The sequence below is a fragment of the Somniosus microcephalus genome, chromosome 3 (genome assembly GCF_052327205.1).
Source record: "Somniosus microcephalus isolate GS21.2 chromosome 3, FLI_Smic_1.0, whole genome shotgun sequence".
Lineage (NCBI taxonomy): Eukaryota > Metazoa > Chordata > Chondrichthyes > Squaliformes > Somniosidae > Somniosus > Somniosus microcephalus.
Genome location: NC_140989.1, coordinates 319308190 through 319328971, shown reverse-complemented (window position 1 = coordinate 319328971; position 20782 = coordinate 319308190). Strand labels below are relative to the sequence as shown.

The 20782-nt window shown below is 43.7% G+C and overlaps 1 protein-coding gene across 3 annotated transcripts in view; it reads right to left on the bottom strand.

The window, feature by feature from the left end:
• The window catches only part of gpbp1l1 (GC-rich promoter binding protein 1-like 1), a 119391-nt gene that overhangs the window by 80199 nt on the left and 18410 nt on the right, over nt 1–20782 (bottom strand). For all 3 annotated transcript variants that reach the window (XM_085983031.1, XM_085983030.1, XM_085983032.1), the window contains one exon: nt 2114–2946. The gene's annotated coding sequence lies outside the window, so the exon portion shown is untranslated. The remainder of the gene's footprint in view (nt 1–2113; nt 2947–20782) is intronic.

Genomic DNA, 20782 nt, shown 5'->3' with positions numbered 1-20782 from the left:
ATACACTCAATGAACTCATCCTCAAGGCAGCCCTGTCCAATTGTGGCTACAACAGCAGGACAGAGGCTGGGTATTCTGCTGTGAGCATCTCACCTCCTGAATCCCCAAAGCCTTTCCACCATCTACAAGGCACAAGTAAGAAGTGTAATGGAATACTCTCCACTTGCCTGGATGAGTGCAGCTCCAACAACACAAGAAGCTCGACACCATCCAGGACAAAGCAGCCCGCTTGATGGGCTCCCCATCCACCACCTCAAACATTCACTCCCTCCACCACCGGCACACCGTGGCTGCAGTGTGTACCATCTACAAGGTGCACTGCAGCAATTCGCCAAGACTTCGACAGCACCTCCCAAACCCGCGACCTCTACCATCTAGAAGGACACATGGGAACACCATCACCTCCAAGTTACACACCATCCTGACTTGGAAGTATATCGCCGTTCCTTCATCGTCATTGGGTCAAAATCCTGGAACTCCCTCCCTAACAGCACGGTGGAGTAACTTCGCTGCACGGACTGCAGCGGTTCAAGAAAGCAGTTCACCACCACCTTCTCAAGCGCAATTAGAGATGGGCAATAAATGATGGCCTTGCCAGCGACACCCAGTTCCCATGAATTAATAAAAAAGTTCTGACGAAGGGTCATCGACCTGAAACGTTAACTCTGTTTCTCTCTTTATAGATGCTGCCTGACCTGCTGAGTATTTCCAGCATTTTCTGTTTTTATTTCAGATTTCCAGCATCCGCAGTATTTTGCTTTTGTATTAGTGCTTAATTCACTGCCACTTCTACTCTAGGAATGCCCACCTTGAAGAAGTTCTGCTCTTCTCTCCGACAGAATTTCCGTTTGTCTTTTTTACCTTCATCTTCATTGCTTTCTGTTTCCTTTCTCGTGTTTGATCAGGTCCCTTCTGTTCTTTCCTCACCTCCCCCCTCTCCCTGCCCCTACACTTGCTTAAAAACCTGTTACATCTCCAACTTTTTCCAGTTCTGATGAAGGGTCATCGATCTGAAACGTTAACTCAGTTTCTCTCTCTACAGATGCTGCCTGACCTGCTGAGTATTTCCAGCATTTTCTGTTTTTATTATTTAAAAAAAAAGCCAGACAGGCCAATTTGTAGAATCTCATAGCTCACAATTTATTTCAAACCAAATACAATGAGCGCCTATTTTCCCATCTCAGACCCAATAGCCAAGATGGTGGAGACATTAAGCAATTCATTAGCTCATCTCAGATGGCCAACAAATTTTCACATCCCCCCTAACAGCACTGTGGGATTACTTTCAACCACACGGACTGCTGCGGTTCAAGAAGGAGGCTCACTACTACCTTCTCAAGGGCAATTAGGGATGGGCAATAAATGCTGGCCTTGCCAGCAACACCCACATTCCAGGAATGAATAAAAAAAAATTACAAGGTAGATAGCCAAGCAGTTCAGATGTCAAAGTTTAAAATGATGCATATTGTAAATTTTATGAGGGTCTTTTTTCTGTTTTGGGGCTTGTAGCAACCATCAGGGTGAGCTCTCCATACCACTGGTGTTCCAGTGTGCATATAAGAGAAGTAACGATTGTGATATTACTACAGATTTAATCAAAATTCTCTGTTTAGTCTGTACTATACTGTATCTTAGGACTGTTATAAAAAGAACATTCAGGTTTGTGTGGTCATTTCTTAAAGCAATACAAGGTACATACGAAGTGATAATGCATATAGCAAGTTTTCATGTTTCAGCAAATTACAACAGGTGGTACTGTTGAACTTTTTATACTTTACAATAACTGAACACACTAGCAAATAACAAGCAGCATTTTACCACCAAACTCTCTCATTTAGCTATTTAAATAAGAAATTTACAAGCCAAGAATAATTTTAAAAAAAATCAAATTTAGTGCAGAAGTAACAAACTTGACATTTTAATGTTTAAGAGCACATGAACAAAGAAACTCTTGTGGATGCAAGATTTTCTACTATATAATACTGAAGCTTAGAAATTTACAGAAAATGGTTATGTAACAGAAAACAAGTGCATTATTTGAAAACTGCAAAGTAAATTCAGTTCTCAGAAGGTTAAACCTAAAGTAATACAAGCTCATGAAGAAATGTCTTACCTTCAAGCAGAGCTCTGTGGGCCCTCAGCTTCGATGTTTCCAGCCCTGGAGCTTCCTGTTCTCCCCAAGGTAGGTTTGCAAACTGCAGGAAGAGCTTGCAGGGTGATCTGGTCACTGAGCACCAGAAGCAGCACTACCGTGCTTGCCTACACCTCAATCCTACCTCAGCTGCTCATTTTACCATCTCCTTTTTCCAAGTGTACATAATAAACTTAAAATCTACACCAGCTAATTTTTTTAAAAACTGGGAGCAGGAAGAACTACGCTCACCAAAGAAAAAAAATTACATTACATAAAAGAACAAATTAGCTACTATTTTGTCAACAACGATTTGATTACAACATACCCAGAAATAAAAGAATAGGTGTATCCAGATTTTATTTCATGAATGTACTGGATTCTCACATTTACGAATTTAGCCTCATCATTTTTTTGTTTCTTCCCATATCCATCATTTTTATAGCTGGCTCTAGGATACACTGTGTGCACTTCTGAAAGCCCTTACAGTGGTTTTAAAGGCATCTGAATAGTTGCCATCCAGCATAACAGTATACTTCTAAATCTAACATCTACCTAAGCATATCCAAATATGTAGCCAACCAATACAAGAAAAAAACACTTTAAAATGCTTCTGTCTCCTTGCAAGAAATTGAAAGTTTGCAGGTCAATTTTTTTCCACTTGTCAAATTAACTTTTGCTTTTTTATATTTCAGAGCTGACCATACTAGAACTGACAAGCTAAGTAAATATTCATATTTCTTTTCATCCTCGGCAGCAAAACAAAAATGCTTTCTCTGGTGCTTTCAGCATAACCCTCGCATTTCCAGTAATACCTGCAATAAAGCAAAACAATAAACTAATTCAGGTGGGGAATTATAGTCTTGCAAAAACTGCTGTACCAGTCACCAACATCATTTTTGTCAATACTGTACTTGAAAGACATATCCTGAACAATAAGCAAAACCCAATTATGTGAAGACCAACGTCAGATAGTAAGTTAAGATGCATGTGGATCCTCCTGCCCAAAATTCATTTCACTTCTACTTAAAATAAATAGGAACCTTCTGCAATGGAGGATAAACCCTTCAACTGAAGAATTATTATTAAAAGAAAAGCAGCAGTTTGGATTCCATGCCGCTGCAGAAAAAAACACGGTATTGTTGCATATTAATTTGCAACGGTCCTTTGCACATCTTGCTTGCATTTGCCACATTTCAACACCTTTTTATATGATGCAATATATGTCTATGAAATATAGATAAAAGATAGAATTAATTTTTGAAACATACCATGAGGATTCAGTACTTAAAAGGATTTAAGTATTTACAAGCATAATAACACTTGGGTCTATTCCTACATACTACTTAAACATTTAGTACAAGAAATGCATGTAATGTGTAATTGAAAGATACATATGATGGAAGGTGAAGATGTCTTTCAATACACATATTTAGAGGGGAGCGGTCAACCATCACCTTTGCAAAATACTGGAAAGTGTATATTTTCCCCAATATGGATGAATAAATATTTTTTTTTTGAAAAGGTAACACTTCTTAATCATTATTGTGCATAACCTGAAAGGTCCCTTATTGTATCAGTTATTACTTCTTTAGTTTGTGTCCAACTGAGCAAAGCTACATATGCCAGGTAATGCATCTAGCTCCTTCAGGTTTCCAGGTACAAGAAGCTCACTGTACCTTTGGATACCTTTCCCAATCAAAAATAGCCAAAAAAGGCTCTTCGAGTTGCTCAGTGGAAATTTCAATCTTCTAGATAGAAAAATTACTGACATCATAACACAATGGCAAGCAATAAGACGATGATTCAATAGTTGTATATTAAATTCGCCCGAAACATCCTTCGTACTTCAAAGAAAATCTGACATAAAGGCATCTGTGGAAGAATCAAGAGGTATGCACAAATCTTTCAAGCACCAAATGCTGGATCAGAGAATAGACTCGGATGCAAATTTTACAATCCTTTTACTAAAAAATGGGCCTCATTTTCAAAATGTCATGCCATTGCAAAGGAGCTGTATCAAGGACACAATTGCTCTGTCACCTGGGAATTAATTTACGCACGTAGTTTGGAGCTCATCCAATAGCAAAGGTAGTCAACTATTAATATTGTAAAAACAGTACATCTACTGTACCCAGACATCACACTGTGTTTAGTATCTGGAACAATATTAAAATATTGGAGTACTTCTGAGCTGTAGCCAAAGTTAACCAGTACATTCCATTCCAATCTGCAAAATTCTCATACCAAACAATGAAAACCTTATATCGCGAAATTGGTGTCCGATGCGTGCGCACACGCACGCTTGTGGGGCAAATCACGCTGGAAGACATATTGGTGAGGGAGTTAGTGCACGCAGCTAACGTCCACCTGAAGTATGCAGAGCAAGCAGATCAGGACGTCAATCAACGTCGTGCAATGCTGATTTCACAGAATCACAGAAACCCCACAGTGCAGATAGAGGCCATTTCGGCCCATCGAGCCTGCACCGACACATATCCCACCCGATCCCCGTAACCCCTACACCAACACATATCCCACCCTATCCCCGTAACCCCACGTATTTAATCCCCCTAACACTAAGGGTCAATTTATCATAGCCAATCAACCTAACCCGCACATCTTTGGATTTGATGGCAGCGGTGCCATTTTGGAGCGCAGCGCTGCAGCCAATGCCCTCTCTTAAGCTCACACAGCTGAACATGAGTTCAGCAGCAGAAAAGACCCCCCCCCCCACCCCCACCGCTCTTTAAAGGGATCATCAACTTCTTTCAGGTTGGTTGCTGGTTGATTTCTTCTGGCCGTTGCTACGACTCTACAAGTGTTTGGTGCTTTCTATAGTTGTTTCATGTTGCAAAGGTCTACAGGAAGTGTTGTGGCAGGTACTGAAGGACTTTTTCCTGACTTCAAGACTTCTGCACAAACCACTTGCTGCCAGACATGGATGCACTAGTAGACATTCCACTCGCATATAGCATGACTTGGAGGATGAACAAGAGGCCAAGCTACTGGAAGAGGGAGGAGATGGGGAGAAGAGCTCTCAGCAGAAGGCCATATCAGCAAGTAGGTGTTTCGCGTTGAGGAAGGCAATGGCCCTTTAAAGTCAATGCTGAGTCACTGCATAGCGTGTATGAGCGAGCCATCCACCGGACGGAAGAATTGCGGTTTTAATTCCGCACAAATTCTACAGGTGGAGCATGTTCTATTCACATCTTCCGTCGAAAATGGGAGATTTTTAGATTGCACAAAGTGCAACATACGGGTAACGCCAGGATGGCATAAGTCAGTATGAAGATCCGCCAGTGTCGAAGTTGACATAGAAGAGCAGAATGCACACGTGAGGGTATCCGGGACTACATTCTCTTTGCTGGGTCGATAATGTATGGTGTAGGCAAAGGCGGCTAATTCCATCCTCCAGAGCTGTATTTTGTTATTCTTGATGTTAGTGCGTTTCCGGTTATCCAGCATAAAGGCCACAGAGCGCTGATCGGTTATAAGTGTGAAATGGCAACGAGCGAGAAAATGACTCCATTTACATACTGCTTCGATGATAGCCGTAGCCTCCTTCTCGACAGGAGGATAATGGAGTTCGCTACCCTGCAAAGTTCTGGACAGAAATGCCATGGGTCGACCATCTTGATTCAAGGTAGCCGAGATCGCCACCTCCGATGCATCGCACTCGACCACGAAAGGAAGATTTTCATCGATGGAACGAAGCGTGGCTTTTTCCAGTTGTCGCTTGAGGAGGTTGGAAGCTGAAATAGCCGTTGCCTCCAACGGAAATTACTTCGCGTGAAGCAGGGGCTGGATCTTGTCGGAGACGTGGGGTATCCACTTCGCGTAATAAGCGAACATGCCGAGTGCCCGACGAAGAGAGACGAAATTCGTAGGGGGAGGGAGCTCCTGAAGCGGACAAAGTCGCTCCAGATCCGGTTTGATGACACCGTTGCCCACCCAATAGCCAAGGATGTTGACTGATGGTACTGATTTCACAGATTTGGACTCATTTAAGGTTAAGTTGCGACGACGGAGAACGTCAAAAATTTTTGGAGGTTGGCATCCTGCTCCTTCTGGTCATGACCAGCAATGGTGATATTATCCAGATATGGAAAAGTGTCCGTTAAGTTCTCCTGTTTGACTAGGCTATCCATTGCCCGTTGAAAGACAGCCACATAGAAACATAGAAGATAGGAGCAGAAGTAGGCCATTCGGTCCCTCGAGCCTGCTCCGCCATTCAATGAGATCATGGCTGATCATCCAAATTCAGTACCCTGTTCCTGCCTTCTCTCCATATCCCTTGATCCCTTTAGCCACCCCATTGGTGACCCCAAATGGAAGGCGACAAAACTGATAAAGCCGACCATTGGCCTCAAAGGCCGTATACTTTTTGTCAGAGTCCTTTAACGGTACTTGATGGTATGCGCTCTTTAAATCAAAGTTGAAAATACCTTGTAGTTGGCAAGATTATTGACCATGTCATCGATGCGTGGTAGTGGGCAGGCATCCAGGTCAGTATACTGGTTAATAGTTTGCGAGTAATCGATGCAAAGACGTTTCTTATGTTGCTTCAGAGGATTTTTAACAACGACGACTTGAGCCCGCCAGGAAGATGAACATGGCTCAATGATACCGTCAGCTAGAAGGCGAGAGACTTCTGCCTCGATAAAGGATCGATCATCTTGGCTGAAACGTCGTGATTTAGTGACTATGGGCTTACATCGGGGGGGGAAAGATTGGAAAACAAGGAGGGCTCGTCGAGTGAAGCCGCCGAAAGCGCACAAAACGGTACTTTGGAAATAGAAAGCTCCGGCTTTGACCCTCCAAACTCGAAAGTGAGTCTTTTGTGTTGTTTCTGGAAATCCTGTCCCAGGAGCACATCACTGCATAGGTTTTTGAGCACCCCGAGCCGGGTGGAGAAATAAGTGTGGCCATTGAGAATAAGGTTGACAAGAGAAAAGCCTGAAGAGTTGGTGGTCAGTGTCGTCAGAGGCGTTGCAATTTCCCTGTCCGAGGGGTAAATACGCAGTTTTAGCTTACAGACAGCCCGCTCACTAATGAAGCCGTCAGAGCTGCATGAGTCGATTAGTGCGCTCAAAATGTGTCCATTTACCGAAACCTTCATGGCTGCATGGGACAGACTTTGGGGGAAAACAGCTGTGATGGGAGGAGGGGCAGTTTTACCCTCGACAGCTGTAAACTTATTAGTGGTTCTAGGGGGAGGAGCAGTTTTATAGATTGCAGCTGCAAAACTAACAGGGGCTCTCGACCGGTATACCTTAGAAAAGTGGCCTCTCTTACCAACAGAGGCTCTTGACTGGCATACCTTAGAAAAGTGACCTTTCTTACTGCAATGATTGCAGACTGCGTTACGAGCAGGACAACATTTCCTATAGTGGAATGCACCTCCACAGAAGAAACACTTCCTTCCAGATTGCCAAGATGCCGCTAGGACAGGGTTGTCATCAGCCAGGTGGGAGTCATCATCAGTGAGGGCTTCCGCCCGAGGCCTGTCGAAGGAGTCACTAAAAGTGATAGCAACAGCCCGTGCACGTGGTGAAAGTATCTGCATTCCTCTTTGCCAAGTCCAGAGAGCATGCCTGGTCATAGGCAGCCTGTAACTCAAGGGTTTTATTCTCCAACAGACGCTGACGTATGAAGGGAGACGCAATCCCATTAATAAAGGAATCACGAATTAACTCCTCCTGGTACTGCTCAGCTGTGACAGCTTTAAGATTACAATCCTTGCTGAGCCTGCGAAGTTTCTGAAGGAATTCGTCAAGTGCTTCCCCGGGTTGTTGTCGAGTTGTGGCCAGTAGATGCCGAGCAAAAATTTTGTTTGGGGACTTAACATATAGTTGCTGTAGTATTTGGATAGCGGCGTCATAGTCTACACAGTCTTCGAAATAGTCAAACACATGAGGGGATACATAGTTGGCCAGCATTCGTAACTTATTAGGAACATTCTCACCACACTCCTCAAGGAAGTTGCTTAAGGTACAATACCAATGTTTCCATACCTTAGCAGCTGTAAGTGAATTCAGGTCCAGGTCGAGACGGGCGGGTCTGAGTAGTTTCTCCATGATGGATCGATTACTTTGTCCGAGTTCCCTTCTACGGTTTGAGTCGTAGCCGTCTGTTCCCAAGACCACTCGGAGCGTGGAGCAGGTTCAGTTGATTAAATTGATATAAAAAGACTACTGAGTGCTTGGTTTGAGTATAAAACAAGGCTTTAATCAACTGCTTCAAAACCATGAGATTTCTAGTTACAGCACTAGTTCCTGGTTACAGAAACATCCTGAGCAAACTGGGCCCACGTCCAAGTATTTATACTCCTTGGACGGCGCCACCAGCTGGCTGCCCAGTGTTACTTCATGAGTCATGATAAGATTCATGACACTCGGCAGAGTGGGTGTCAAGATTTGTGGCGGTCTGCTGCATGTTGTACAACCTCGCCACCATGAAGGCACAGCCCTAGCCACCAGCTATTCGGTGAGGACAAGGACGAGCAGGAGGAACGAAGAAGGCAACCTAGACAGCCCCTTTCTGTCCGGGCTGTCCGTGAAAAACTCATCCGAGTGCAATACCAGTAACCGCAACCCCAATTACCTATTCACTAACAGTCCCACACCTTACCTTGCCTCTGTCACTGACCATCACAGTATCTGCTTGGCCACAATGCGAAAATAAAAGCCACCACAAAATAAACATTTCAAATCAAATTTAGTGCCTGTCTTCTATGTGCCTTTGCCTGTCCTAGTGCTCCTACGCAGTGCTACCCCAGTGGCTGCAGCATGGCTAGTGGAAGGCTGCTAACTTTCAGGGGAGGAGTCTGCTGATGGCCTTGGAGGATAACCTCGAGCAGCTCTGGGCCGAGGGCCCGGCTGCGGACTGCACCATCTTGGCATGGGTGGCAGCAGTCTGGGCTGGCCGACGGGCAACAGCAAGGGCACTGTCTTTCTGAGCGAGGACAGTGGGTTCGTGTTCCATGGAACCACTGCCACGCCCCCGGGGCTGTTGAGATTCACGTATCTCTGGTAATCAGGATCAAGTGCAAACCAATATGGTGGGTATATTGTGTTTAATCAGTGTTTAGGACGGAATATAACACACTAGTAATACAGCAAAAACATACGACCGTGACAAGCAGCTGCTATCGGACCCGATCGGACAGACAGCTGGCATGCGTAAACAGTTCTCTGGCTTCTGGTCTCTCTCTCTTTCTTTCTCTCTCGGGCCTTCGATGGTGAGCATAGGATCACTCTTAAAAGAGCGTTCGACCAGCTGTTCAGCTCTCCCTTCCGCAGTCTGTGTGCAAGCCCGTGGGGTGTCACTTTTTATTCTCTTTTTAGGGGTGGGCCTGAGGCCAAGTTATTGACAAGACCATTTAACCTATAGAGGTTCCTCCAAAACTTCATCAACCAATGACAGCTTAAGTTCTTTGTCTTGGTGTTTGGATGAAAGCACTCCCCAAAAGAAGGTCTCATTACTTCATCCTTGCTTTTACATTTTGAAAGTTCCTCCATTGGAATCCATCTTATCTCTTTTTACTCTCTCCCCCTTTTTCCCAGCAAGTGCAAGGCCCGGCCCTGTCCCTCTTAATCATGGCCCCAGCCAGAGCTGTTGCACATTAACCAGTCGCTATCTCACTTTCATCTAGCAAATGGCCCATTCTAAGATGGATACCTTATCCTCCTCAAATTCCTTTCATTCTATGTCTTTTCCTAATTAACTTTTAATTATCTTCACAAGTAGTTCTACTAAACAAACTCCAAATTCTATCTGTGGAGATTATAATATGGTTATTAGTAATAATGGAAGAAACATAGGCTGGGCCTTCACTGGCCAAATTAAAGATACATTAACAAAGTCAAAACCCTAACTTACAAACAACAGATAACTAGCCTGGCAGGACCATCCTATGGGCCCCCATATAGAATGTTTATGTTTTACCTAATCTAACTGATTAAAAAGACTGTCTCAAATTCTAATGCAAGCTTCCCAGGAAAACAAAACTTATCATTTAAAAGCCATATACATTTTTAGGCACCCCTAGTTTCTAACAGGGCGGCACCTCAGCAATTCTAGTAATCTGTTGGAGGACAGATTGCTGGACTGCTGTGACACCCTGCAAGCTCCTTTGCACACTATAATCCACAGCCATAATGGCAGCTGTCTAAGCTTGCACTGCAGCAAGTTGACCTTGTATGACAGCAGTCTGAACTTCCACTGCAGTACTCAAGACATTGGGTGGATGCTACTTGTGTTGCAATGGAAGCTGCGACATCGGCCATCAGATGCTGCATAATGGCTGGGCCCACAAGTGTGCAAACAGACTTCCATGCTGGAAAGGTTGTTGTGCATACCCATCAGCGTTTTTCTGTAGGCTGCCCCATCGAAATCCTCATGAGTCCTTTGCAGTGGAACCCATCTGTGACCTCGCCCTTTCAGCGAGCTGGCACCTGTGCTATCCTTGCCCCTGGCCCTGGTTGCAGAGCACTCATGCCTGGTGTATCACCACGTGCAGATCCCACCTCTAATCTATCCTCCAAGATACGCGCGTGTCAGTATTTGAGCTGGTGGCTGCAAGTGTGAAATCAAGTGATGGTGCTGTGTCTTCAGCCTCACTCTCTTCTTGGTGTTCTTCTACTCCCTGAAGGAAAAAAGGCACAAGGGCAATGTTCACTGTAATTTTTTTGGGGGCCGCGCATCCCATTCAAAATACTGCGCATGCGCGGTTTTTCTATTGAAAAGCTGGCAAGCCAGCTGCACGGGACCTCTGGAGTGCCGCACAGCTTACAGGGAAATACTGCACAAGGGGATGGTTGTGGTGTGGGAAGTGGGGGGAATAAAAGGTGCATGATTACACCATCTGCAGCTTGTAAATCAGGAGAGAGTGTAGGATGAGGGGGAAGTGGGATGTGATAAGGGGGATTAGGTATGAGAGTACCATCTTCTTCGATGGTTTCAACTCCGCCACTGGCCACAGCAATGGCCTTCCCAATAATGGCCAGCACCGTCTCCTCCATGGGGGTTAGGGCATGCAGGAGCACTTGACCCCTTCGATTAGCTCCTGCTTCTTCCGGTTGTGCGCCACATTGTCCTGCAAGAGTGAGGGAAATGTATTAGTGAGTGTCGTGTAATCTGTTTGGCTGATATGTCTGAATAGCTGGCAGTGTGTGCAAGCTGTGAGATGTGGGTGTGAGGTTTGCAGCAGTGCTAAATGTGTGAGGTTGAGGTGAAGCATATGAACGTTAGGCAAGAGGTCTGATTGATAGAAATTGTTGGTAGGTGGGGGTGTGATGATTTGAGCAATGGCTGAGGCTAATGGTGCAGTTGGTAGGATACGGCATTTGAAGATGCATTCACTGACCTTGACCATTCGTGCGAGGTCACTGAACCTCTTGCATCACTGCATCCAGGTCCTCGGGGCTTAATTCCTCGCATTGACCTCCACGCCTATCCACCCCCACTGCCTTTTGACCGTGTGTCTGGCGGGCCTTCTTCCGCCCCCCCCCCCCCCTGTGGATATAGGACATCGCTCTTCCTTTCCACCTCCTCCACCAAGACCTCCAGTGCAGCATCCAAAAACCTTGGAGCCCGCTCTCTCCCCCCAGTTGTGCCATTCCTTTTTCCCAGGTCAGAATATCTTCAACCACGACTCCCAGCACCCATTCCAGCCACAATGCACCTCCCCTTTAAGAGGAGCAGGCTAGCTGTAAGCAGTGCAGGCTAGCTTTAACTGGTGGTAGCCTCTCACGATATTGGCCCTCTGCTGATGCGTCCAGCAAATGAACAGCCAGCACGAAGTTGGCATGCTGCATGCATTGCAATCAATGGGCATGGGTTAATTGTGCACTGCGATCCCGTGGCCGTTTTCAGGGGCTATCCAATTTAGCCCCCTTAATTTCTTGAACCTGTGCTTACTTTGTGACCTTAAAAGGTACAAAGTTTTGTCTTAGCAGAGTAATACATGTGAATTACATGGCATAACACACACGGCAGCATTATATAGTTCGCATTATATGGTATATAAAATCCTCAAAATAGTATGCTGTCTGACCTACCGCAAGCAATGACACAACAATTCAATAATTGTCTATTAAGTTTAGTGACAACATATTAAAGTGTTATGAGGTGACTTACAAGCTCACTCCAGTTACTTATTTTCCCTCATACCCAACGTAAAAGTTCATTTTAAAATGCAAGCCCTCACTCACTATGACCCAAAACATGATCTTGTGCACAAAGTAATCTGAGACAGCAGGCTACAAAAACAAACAATTAACCTTTTTTTACCATTAAGGTACGCACTGAAAGTAGGACAACCTCACAATCTTGAGAGTGATGGACAAATGACAAACCATACATATGGCTGTTCATACATCTCTGTCTAAAAAGCACAATCAAGTTTATTGGGAAATACCATTAACAAGCATGATTAAAGCAAAGCAGATCAAGGATATTAAAGGAATGCTTGGTTTCTTACCAGCATTTCAAACTGTTTCAAAGTAATGAAAATAACCACAGTAATTTTCCTAGCTTGACATGTCTGTGAATAAAAGCTTTATGTGGAACCATACCAGGTACCAGCATGTACAGCAGCAGAGACAGGTAGGAACTGCAGAATCTAGACTATTTGTCTGGGTTAAATGCTTTTCCATCCCTTGAAGGTCCAATCTTGCAAATTGGAAGATTAAAAGGTATCCTACACAATTATACAAAGGTGTCAAAGTAAGTCGCAAAAGGTCTCCCAGAAACCAGACAAGCAATTCATCCTTCTTTCAGGACATAACCTGATGGAGCAACTGCAATGACTATGGGCAGATAAAAACTTATGACCCAATGATAAATTATTTCTAACACTGGATGAACTCTGCATCTACCACTCATTAAAGTAGTCTAACTTAACAGATGTTCCGTCCACTTTTGATGTTGCGTCTACACAAGCCCGTGACATAATGTCCTCCATTTTCTCCCAATACAGAGAAACAAAGACACTAGAGAATTTTGCCAAGCATGCAGTTATAGAAGCTACAACACTGTCAAGAGGAAAATTGCCCAGGTATGTCCAATTAACAAAAAGCAGTATAAATCCAACCCAGCCAATAACTGCCCTATCAGGCTACTCCCAATCAACTGCAAAATGGTGGAAGAAGTCGTCAACAGTACTATCAAACGGCACTTACTCACCAATAACTTGCTCATCCATGCTCAGTTTGGATTCTGCCAGGACCACTTGGCTCCAGACTTCATTACAACCTTGGTCCAACCGTGGACACAAGAGCTGAATTACAATTGTGAGATGAGTGACTGCCCTCGACATCAAGGCAGCATTCAACTGAGTGTGGTACCAAGGAGCCCTGATAAAACGGAGATCAATCGGGATCTGGAGAAAACTCTCCAGTGGTTAGAGTCATACTTGGCACAAAGGAGGCAAATCATCTAAGCCGAGGACATTATTGCAGGCGTTCCTCAAAGCAGTGTCCGAGGCTCAACTATCTTCAGCTGCTTCATCTATGACCTTCCCTCCATCATAAAGGTCAGAAATAGCTGTTCTCTAATGATTGCAGTGTTCAACTCCATTTGCAATTCCTCAGAAAATGAAGCAGTCAATGCCTGCATGTAGCAACATGGACAACATCTGGGCTTCGGCTGATAAGTGGCAAGTAACATTCGTGCCACACAAGTGCCAGGCAATGAACATCTCCAATAAGTGAACTTAACCACCTCCCCATGACATTCAACATTCTGGGGGTCACCATTGACTAGAAACTCAACTACATAAGCCACATAAATGCGTGGCTACTAGAGCAAGTTAAATGCTGGGTATTCTGCAGCCTCCCGACTCCACAAAGCCTCTGCACCAACTAAAAGCCGTGTTATAGAACGCTCTTCATTTGCCTGGATGGGTGCAGCTGCAACAATTCTCAACAACAACTTGCATTTATATAGCACCTTTAATGTACTAAAACATCCCAAGAAACTTGACACTATCCAGGACAAAGCAACCTGCTTGATCAGTACCTCATCCACCAGCCAAACATTCACCTCCTCCACCACCACCATACTGTGTGTGTACTATCTACAGGGTGCACTGCAGCAAGCGCAGCACCTCCCAAACCCGCAGTTTCCACCACCCAGGACAAGGGCAGCAGGTGCATAGGAACACCATCACCTACAAGTTTCCCTCCAAATCACACACCATCCTGACTTTGACATATATCGCCTGGCCGTTCCTTCAATATTGCTGGGTCAAAATCCTGGATCTGTCCAACAGCATTGTGGGAACACCTTCATCACACAGACTACAGCAGTTCAGGAGGGCAGCCCACCACCGCCTTCTCAGGGCAATTAGGGATAGGCAATAAATGGCAGCCTTGCCAGCAACGCCGATATCATGCAAACTAGTTTTTTGTTTTGAATAGACAAGTCACAAAATCCTTTCTGTATATAATGTAAGGACTTAGTATCTTAGCAAAATAGTGGAAAATGCAAAGAACAAAAACAGCAGGAAGACAAAGATGTAAAGAAGAAAAAAATGGCAATGCACATTTTAAAAAAATGTTGCAGCACATGTACTGACCGATTTAAGTTGCCGACGTAGATTACCATGTCAAATCTGCAGATCAGTAAGCAATACCACAGATATTACTGATATTATAGCCTTCCACTAAACTTGGTCAGGAGAGAGCTCTGTGCATACTTACTTACACATGTACACACAACTCCACACTGCCATGGTAAATTTTTGTGCTTTGATAAGTTAGGCGCGTTTCTCCATCCTCTCATGACACTTTTTTTTAAGTTACAATGTATCCAGGTTGATACTTTTTAAAAAGCGGCTTTGCACCTCATTCTGTGCAGAACCAAATTTCTCTCCTTGGACTAAAATCACTGATCAGACACCTGACTTATACTGCCAATTTGGATTTAATATGATGCAAAAATATAACAGGAGCCAAAGGAAAAATGAAAAGCAGTCATAAGAAAACAAAAATGTAGCCAAACGTTCAAGAAATTAACAAAAAATGTAAAAAGTAAATGGTAAAGTTTAGGCACAGGAATAAAACATAACATTTTAAAATGTACAGTAAAACCCGTTGTCTGGAGTCCTCACATTATCTCCCAAATGAGGAATCCAGCAGCCAAACTTGGCTCCCATCAGCATAACCTCAATGCAAGGCTTGACAATGTATCCACAACTGCCTGCAATAAAAGCCCTCCGAGAAACATAAAAACATAGAAGATAGGAGTAGGCCATTTGGCCCCTCGAGCCTGTTCCGCCATTTAATGAGATCATGGCTGATCATCCAAATTCAGTACCCTGTCCCTGCTTTCTCCCCATATCCCTTGATCCCTTTAGCCTTAAGAAATATATCTAACTCCTTCTTGAATATATTTAATAAGTTGGCCTCAACTGCCTTCTGTGGTAGAGAATTCCACAGGTTCACCACTCTCTGGGTGAAGAAATTCCTCCTCATCGCTGTCCTAAAAGGCTTACCCCTTATCTTTAGGCTGTGACCCCTGGTTCTGGACTCCCCACCATTGGGAACATCCTTCCTGCATCTAGTCTGTCTAGTCCTGTTAGAATTTTATAAGTTTCAATGAGATCCCCTCTCATTCTTCTAAACTCCAGCGAATATAAGCCTAATCGACCCAATCTCTCCTCATACGTCATTCCTGCCATCCCAGGTATCAGTCTGGTGAATCTTCGCTGCACTCCCTCCATGGCAAGAACATCCTTCCTCAGATAAGGCGACCAAAACTGCAAACAATACTCAAGGTGTGGTCTCACCAAGGCCCTGTACAACTGCAGCAAGACATCCTTGCTTCTGTACTCAAATCCTCTCGCTATGAAAGCCAACATACCATTTGTCTTCTTAACCGCCTGCTGCACCTGCATGCTTACCTTTAGCGACTGGTGCACAAGGACACCCAGGTCTCGTTGCACTTCCCCTTCTCCCAATCTATTTCCGTTCAGAAAATAATTTGCCTTCCTGTTTTTGCCACCAAAGTGGATAACCTCGCATTTATCCACATTATACTGCATCTGCCATATCACCCAACCTGTCCAAATCATACTGGAGTATCTCGGCATCCTCCTCACAGCACACACGCCCACCCAGCTTTGTGTCGTCTGCAAACTTGGAGATATTACATCTAGTTCCCTCGTCTAGATCATTAATATATATTGTGAATAGCTGGGGTCCTAGCACCGACCCCTGCGGTACCCCACTAGTCACTGCCTGCCACTCGGAAAAAGACCCGTTTTTTCCAACTCTTTGCTTCCTGTCTGCCAACCAGTTCTCTATCCAAGTCAGTACCTTGCCCCCAATCCTATGTGCTTTAACTTTGCACGCTAATCTCTTATGCGGGACTTTATCGAAAGCCTTCTGAAAGTCCAAATACACCACACCCACTGGTTCTCCCTTATCTATTCTACCAGAGAGATAGAGCCCCAGAGACAGAGCCCCAGCGTCATTGCAGACATCAGAAAAACCATCTCTAGCATGTCTGATGAAATACAAGAGCTAGTAACTAAAACATTAAATTGACATGTTCAGAATTTCAGATGTAGACACTCAGCAATCTGACTTAGAAAAATTAAAATTATATCCAGATCTATAAAGGCATTTCTATACAGGGCAACTCCATCACTGTTCATTATCAAATGTGTTTACCTACAGCTGATTTAATTCTGCAAATAATATGTACTGATTAACTCCCACCTTCCCACAAACTTTCAAAATTGACCCAACCCACATTTCATAAAGTGGTGAAGAGCACCACCAAAAATAGGCAGGCTTGTTAGGCCGAATGGTCCTTCCTAGTTGCTAAAATTCTTGTCAAAAATGTTTGACAGTAGTACGGAACCCTATGTTCTGCAGTATTATTGTTCTACAGGAAACTTTCTGGTATCCGGCACTGACGGGACCGAGCTGGTGCCATTAGATCAAAACTGCCGTATAAACCAGCAGCAATGTTAAAACATACAGAGCTTTTCAGCTCCGTGTGAATCAACAAACCCTGTTGCTTAGCAACAGCTTCAAAACAGTCGGCTGCAGCTGCAAGCGTCTCTAGCTGAAGCTGTTGCTTAGCTACAGACCTTGCAGAGCCTGACTGGGGAAAAAAAAAGCAATGAGAAGTAAAAAACTTATAGAAAACGGCTCCTGAATTTTGCCGGTAGATAGAGCTTTCCGGACTTTTAACCTCTGGTTAAATGAAAGTTTCCTGTATAATACAACAATGTAGTATGCTGTGCCATGGAGTCAAGCCATGAGAGCAAGCTAGCTGCAGCAGTAGCCTCATGGTTCCCTACTCTAGAAGGGAGTTTTGAAATGAGATAATAGCAGATAGTGAGTGGTATTTATTAAAATCTAAATATTCATGAAGCACAAGACCCAATTAGGGTTTAACATCCCATGGCTAAAACAAAATGCATAAACTTTTAACGATCAATAATCAATGCACAAAGTTTGGGGACGAGTAGAAAAGAGGTGTATTAAGGTGCTTCTACAGAATCCTCTTCTTGGTACCAATGATCATTTCTTGAGATGATTAATTATTTGTTCACGATTTTCCTCCCCCCAAACGAACCAACTCATACATCTTTCATTTGCGTGTATATTGAAATAAAGAGCTCCTATGTGGTATAGGGCAAGTAGGTACAGATTCAAACTGGTGAATGGCAAATGTAGGAAGGTTAGGACATTTCCCATGCAAGGCACATTGTTATCATTGCTAGTATATAATATTAATCCAAGACAACAAATTTTTTTGTTTCTTTTCAGGCATGTGTGCACAAAAATTGATAGTGTTGAATATAAATCTAAATCTAATTTAATTTAAATTGTTCAACCTAAATTTAATATAAAACATATTTTTCTTTAGGGACAATGAAGTGTGCCTGTCTTGATTACAGAGGAAACGCTACCTAAATATTACATATTCTACGTGGGTAAGAGAGATGACTGAATAGCAAAAGTGTTTGTATTGAGTGATTTGTGACCCAACTGAAACAGGTAATTTCAAGCAGATTCTTGCATTAAAGCCTTAATAAAATGCAACTGTCTTTGAATATATTTATTTCTAAATCTTAGACAGTATCTTCATAATTATACTTGCTCATGATTAAATTTTTTTTGGATCACTCACTGGCCTTTTGCCTCAGATACCAGGGTTCAAATCTAGCCCAAACTGATAGAAGAGATTTGCATCCTATCTGCCAGCGTAAGGATCTTATATGGAATGGGTTTTGGCAATAACCCAATTTGTGTACACATGGGGGCACAACACAAAATGCCTAATCTCACTCAGGACATAAAGTCATAGAGGACAGTAAGAGGCAATTCGGCCCATCAAGTCCGTGCCAGCTCTCTGTGGAGCAATCCAGTCAGTCCCATTCCCCCACTCTATCCCCGTAGCCCTGCAAGTTTATTTCCCTCAAGTGCCTATCTAGTCATCCCTTGAAAACATTGAGTGTCTCCGCTTCCACCACTTCCGTCAGCAGCGAGTTACAGGACCTCACCACTCGCTGAGTAAAAAGGTTTTTCCTCACATCCCCCTGTATCTCTTGCCCAAAACCTTAAATCTGTGTCCCCTGGTCCTTGCACCAACAACTAGTGGGAACAGCCTTTCCCCATCTAGTCTATCCAAACCTGTCATAATCTTGTAGACCTCTATCAAATCACCCCTCAACCTCCTTTGCTCTAATGAAAACAAATCCAGCTTCTCCAACCTGTGCTTGTAGGAAGATCCCCCATCCCCAGAACCATTCTGGTAAATCTCCTCTGCACCCTCTCAATGGCCTTCACATCCTTCCTAAAGTGTGGTGACCAGAACTGGATGCAATACTCCAGTTGTGGCCTAACCAGGGCTTTATAAAGGTTCAGCATAACTTCTCTACTTTTGTACTCAATACCTCTATTTATGAAGCCCAAGATCCCATATGCTTTGCTAACCACTCTCTCAATATGTCCTGCCACCTTCAGGGACCTATACACATTAACTTCCAGATCCCTCTGTCCCTGCACATCTTTAATACTGTACCATTAAGTGTATATTGTCTCTCCCTGTTTCTTCTTCCAAAATGCAACACCTCACACTTCTCTGTATTAAATTCCATCTGCCACTTGTCTGCCCATTCTGCTAGCCTTTCTATGTCCTGCTGCAGTCGATTGGTATCATCCTCACTGTTTGCCACACCCCCAAGTTTGGTGTCATCGGTAAATTTAAGAAATTCTACTCTCTATTCCAATATCCAGGTCATTTATATATAATCAAAAAAAGCAGTGGCTCCAGCACTGACCCTTGGGGAACACCACAGTCTACCATCTTCCAGTCTGAAAAATAGCAATTTACCACAACTCGCTGTTTTCTATCCTTAAGCCACCGATCCACCTATTCCATGAGCCTCAATTTTGTTAACCAGCCTTCTATGTGGTACTTTGTCAAACGCCTTCCGAAAATCCATGTAGACAACATACATTGCATTCCCTTCATCAATCCGCCATTACTTAGTCAAAAAATTCAATTTGATTAGTCAAACACAATCTGCCTTTTACAAATCCGTGTTGGCTCTCCTTAATTAGCTTAAACCTCTCCAAGTGCCGTTAATTTTTTTCTTGATTATTGTTTCTAAAACTTTACCCACCACTGATGTTAAACTGACCGGCCTGTAGTTACTAGGATTGTCCTTACACTCTTTCTTGAACAATGGTGTCACATTCGCCACTTTCCAATCCTCAGGCAACTCCCCCCTCATCTAGGGAAGATTGGAAAATTATAGCAAGCCCTTCCGCTATCTCTTCCCCCAATTCCCTTAGCAACCTGGGATGCAAGCCATCTGGGCCAGGTGACTTATCCACTCTAAGCATTCCCAGCCTTTCTAGTACACCCTGTCTATCAATTTTCACCTCTTCCATTGCTTCTACCTTTTCCACTTCTACCGATATTTTATCAGCATCCACCTCCTTAGTAAACACCGATACAAAGTACTCTGAGTATTCTAGCCTTGCCCTGCGCCTCCAACCTTCTTTGTCCCCAATAGGCCCCACCCCGCCTCTTACTACCTGCTTACTGTTTACATGCCAGTCGAAGATTTTGGGTTCCCTTTTTATGTTAACCGCCATTCTACTCTCATATTCCCTCTTTGCCAATCTTATTTTCATCTTCACTTCCCCTCTCAATTTATTGTATTTGGTCTGGTTCTCCCTTGAAGAATTCACCTGACATGCGTCATACACCCTCTTTTTTTTGTTTCATCATCTTCTCTATCTCCCTCATCATCCAAGGAGTCCTTGCTTTGGTTCCCTTACCCTTCCCTCTTGTTGGAATGTACCTAGCCTGTACTTGGAACAGGAATGACATATGAGGAGAGATTGTGTCGACTGGGCTTATACTCACTGGAGTTTAGAAGATTGAGAGGGGATCTCATCGAAACCTATAAAATTCTGTCAGGCCTGGACAGACTAGATGCAGGAAGGATGTTTCTGATGGCCGGGGAGTCCAGAACCAGGGGTCATAGTCTAAGGATAAGGGGTAAGCCATTTAGGACTGAAATGAGGAGGAATTTCTTCACCCAGAGAGTGGTGAACCTGTGGAATTCTCTGCCACAGAGGGCAGTGGAGGCCAGTTCATTAAGTATATTCA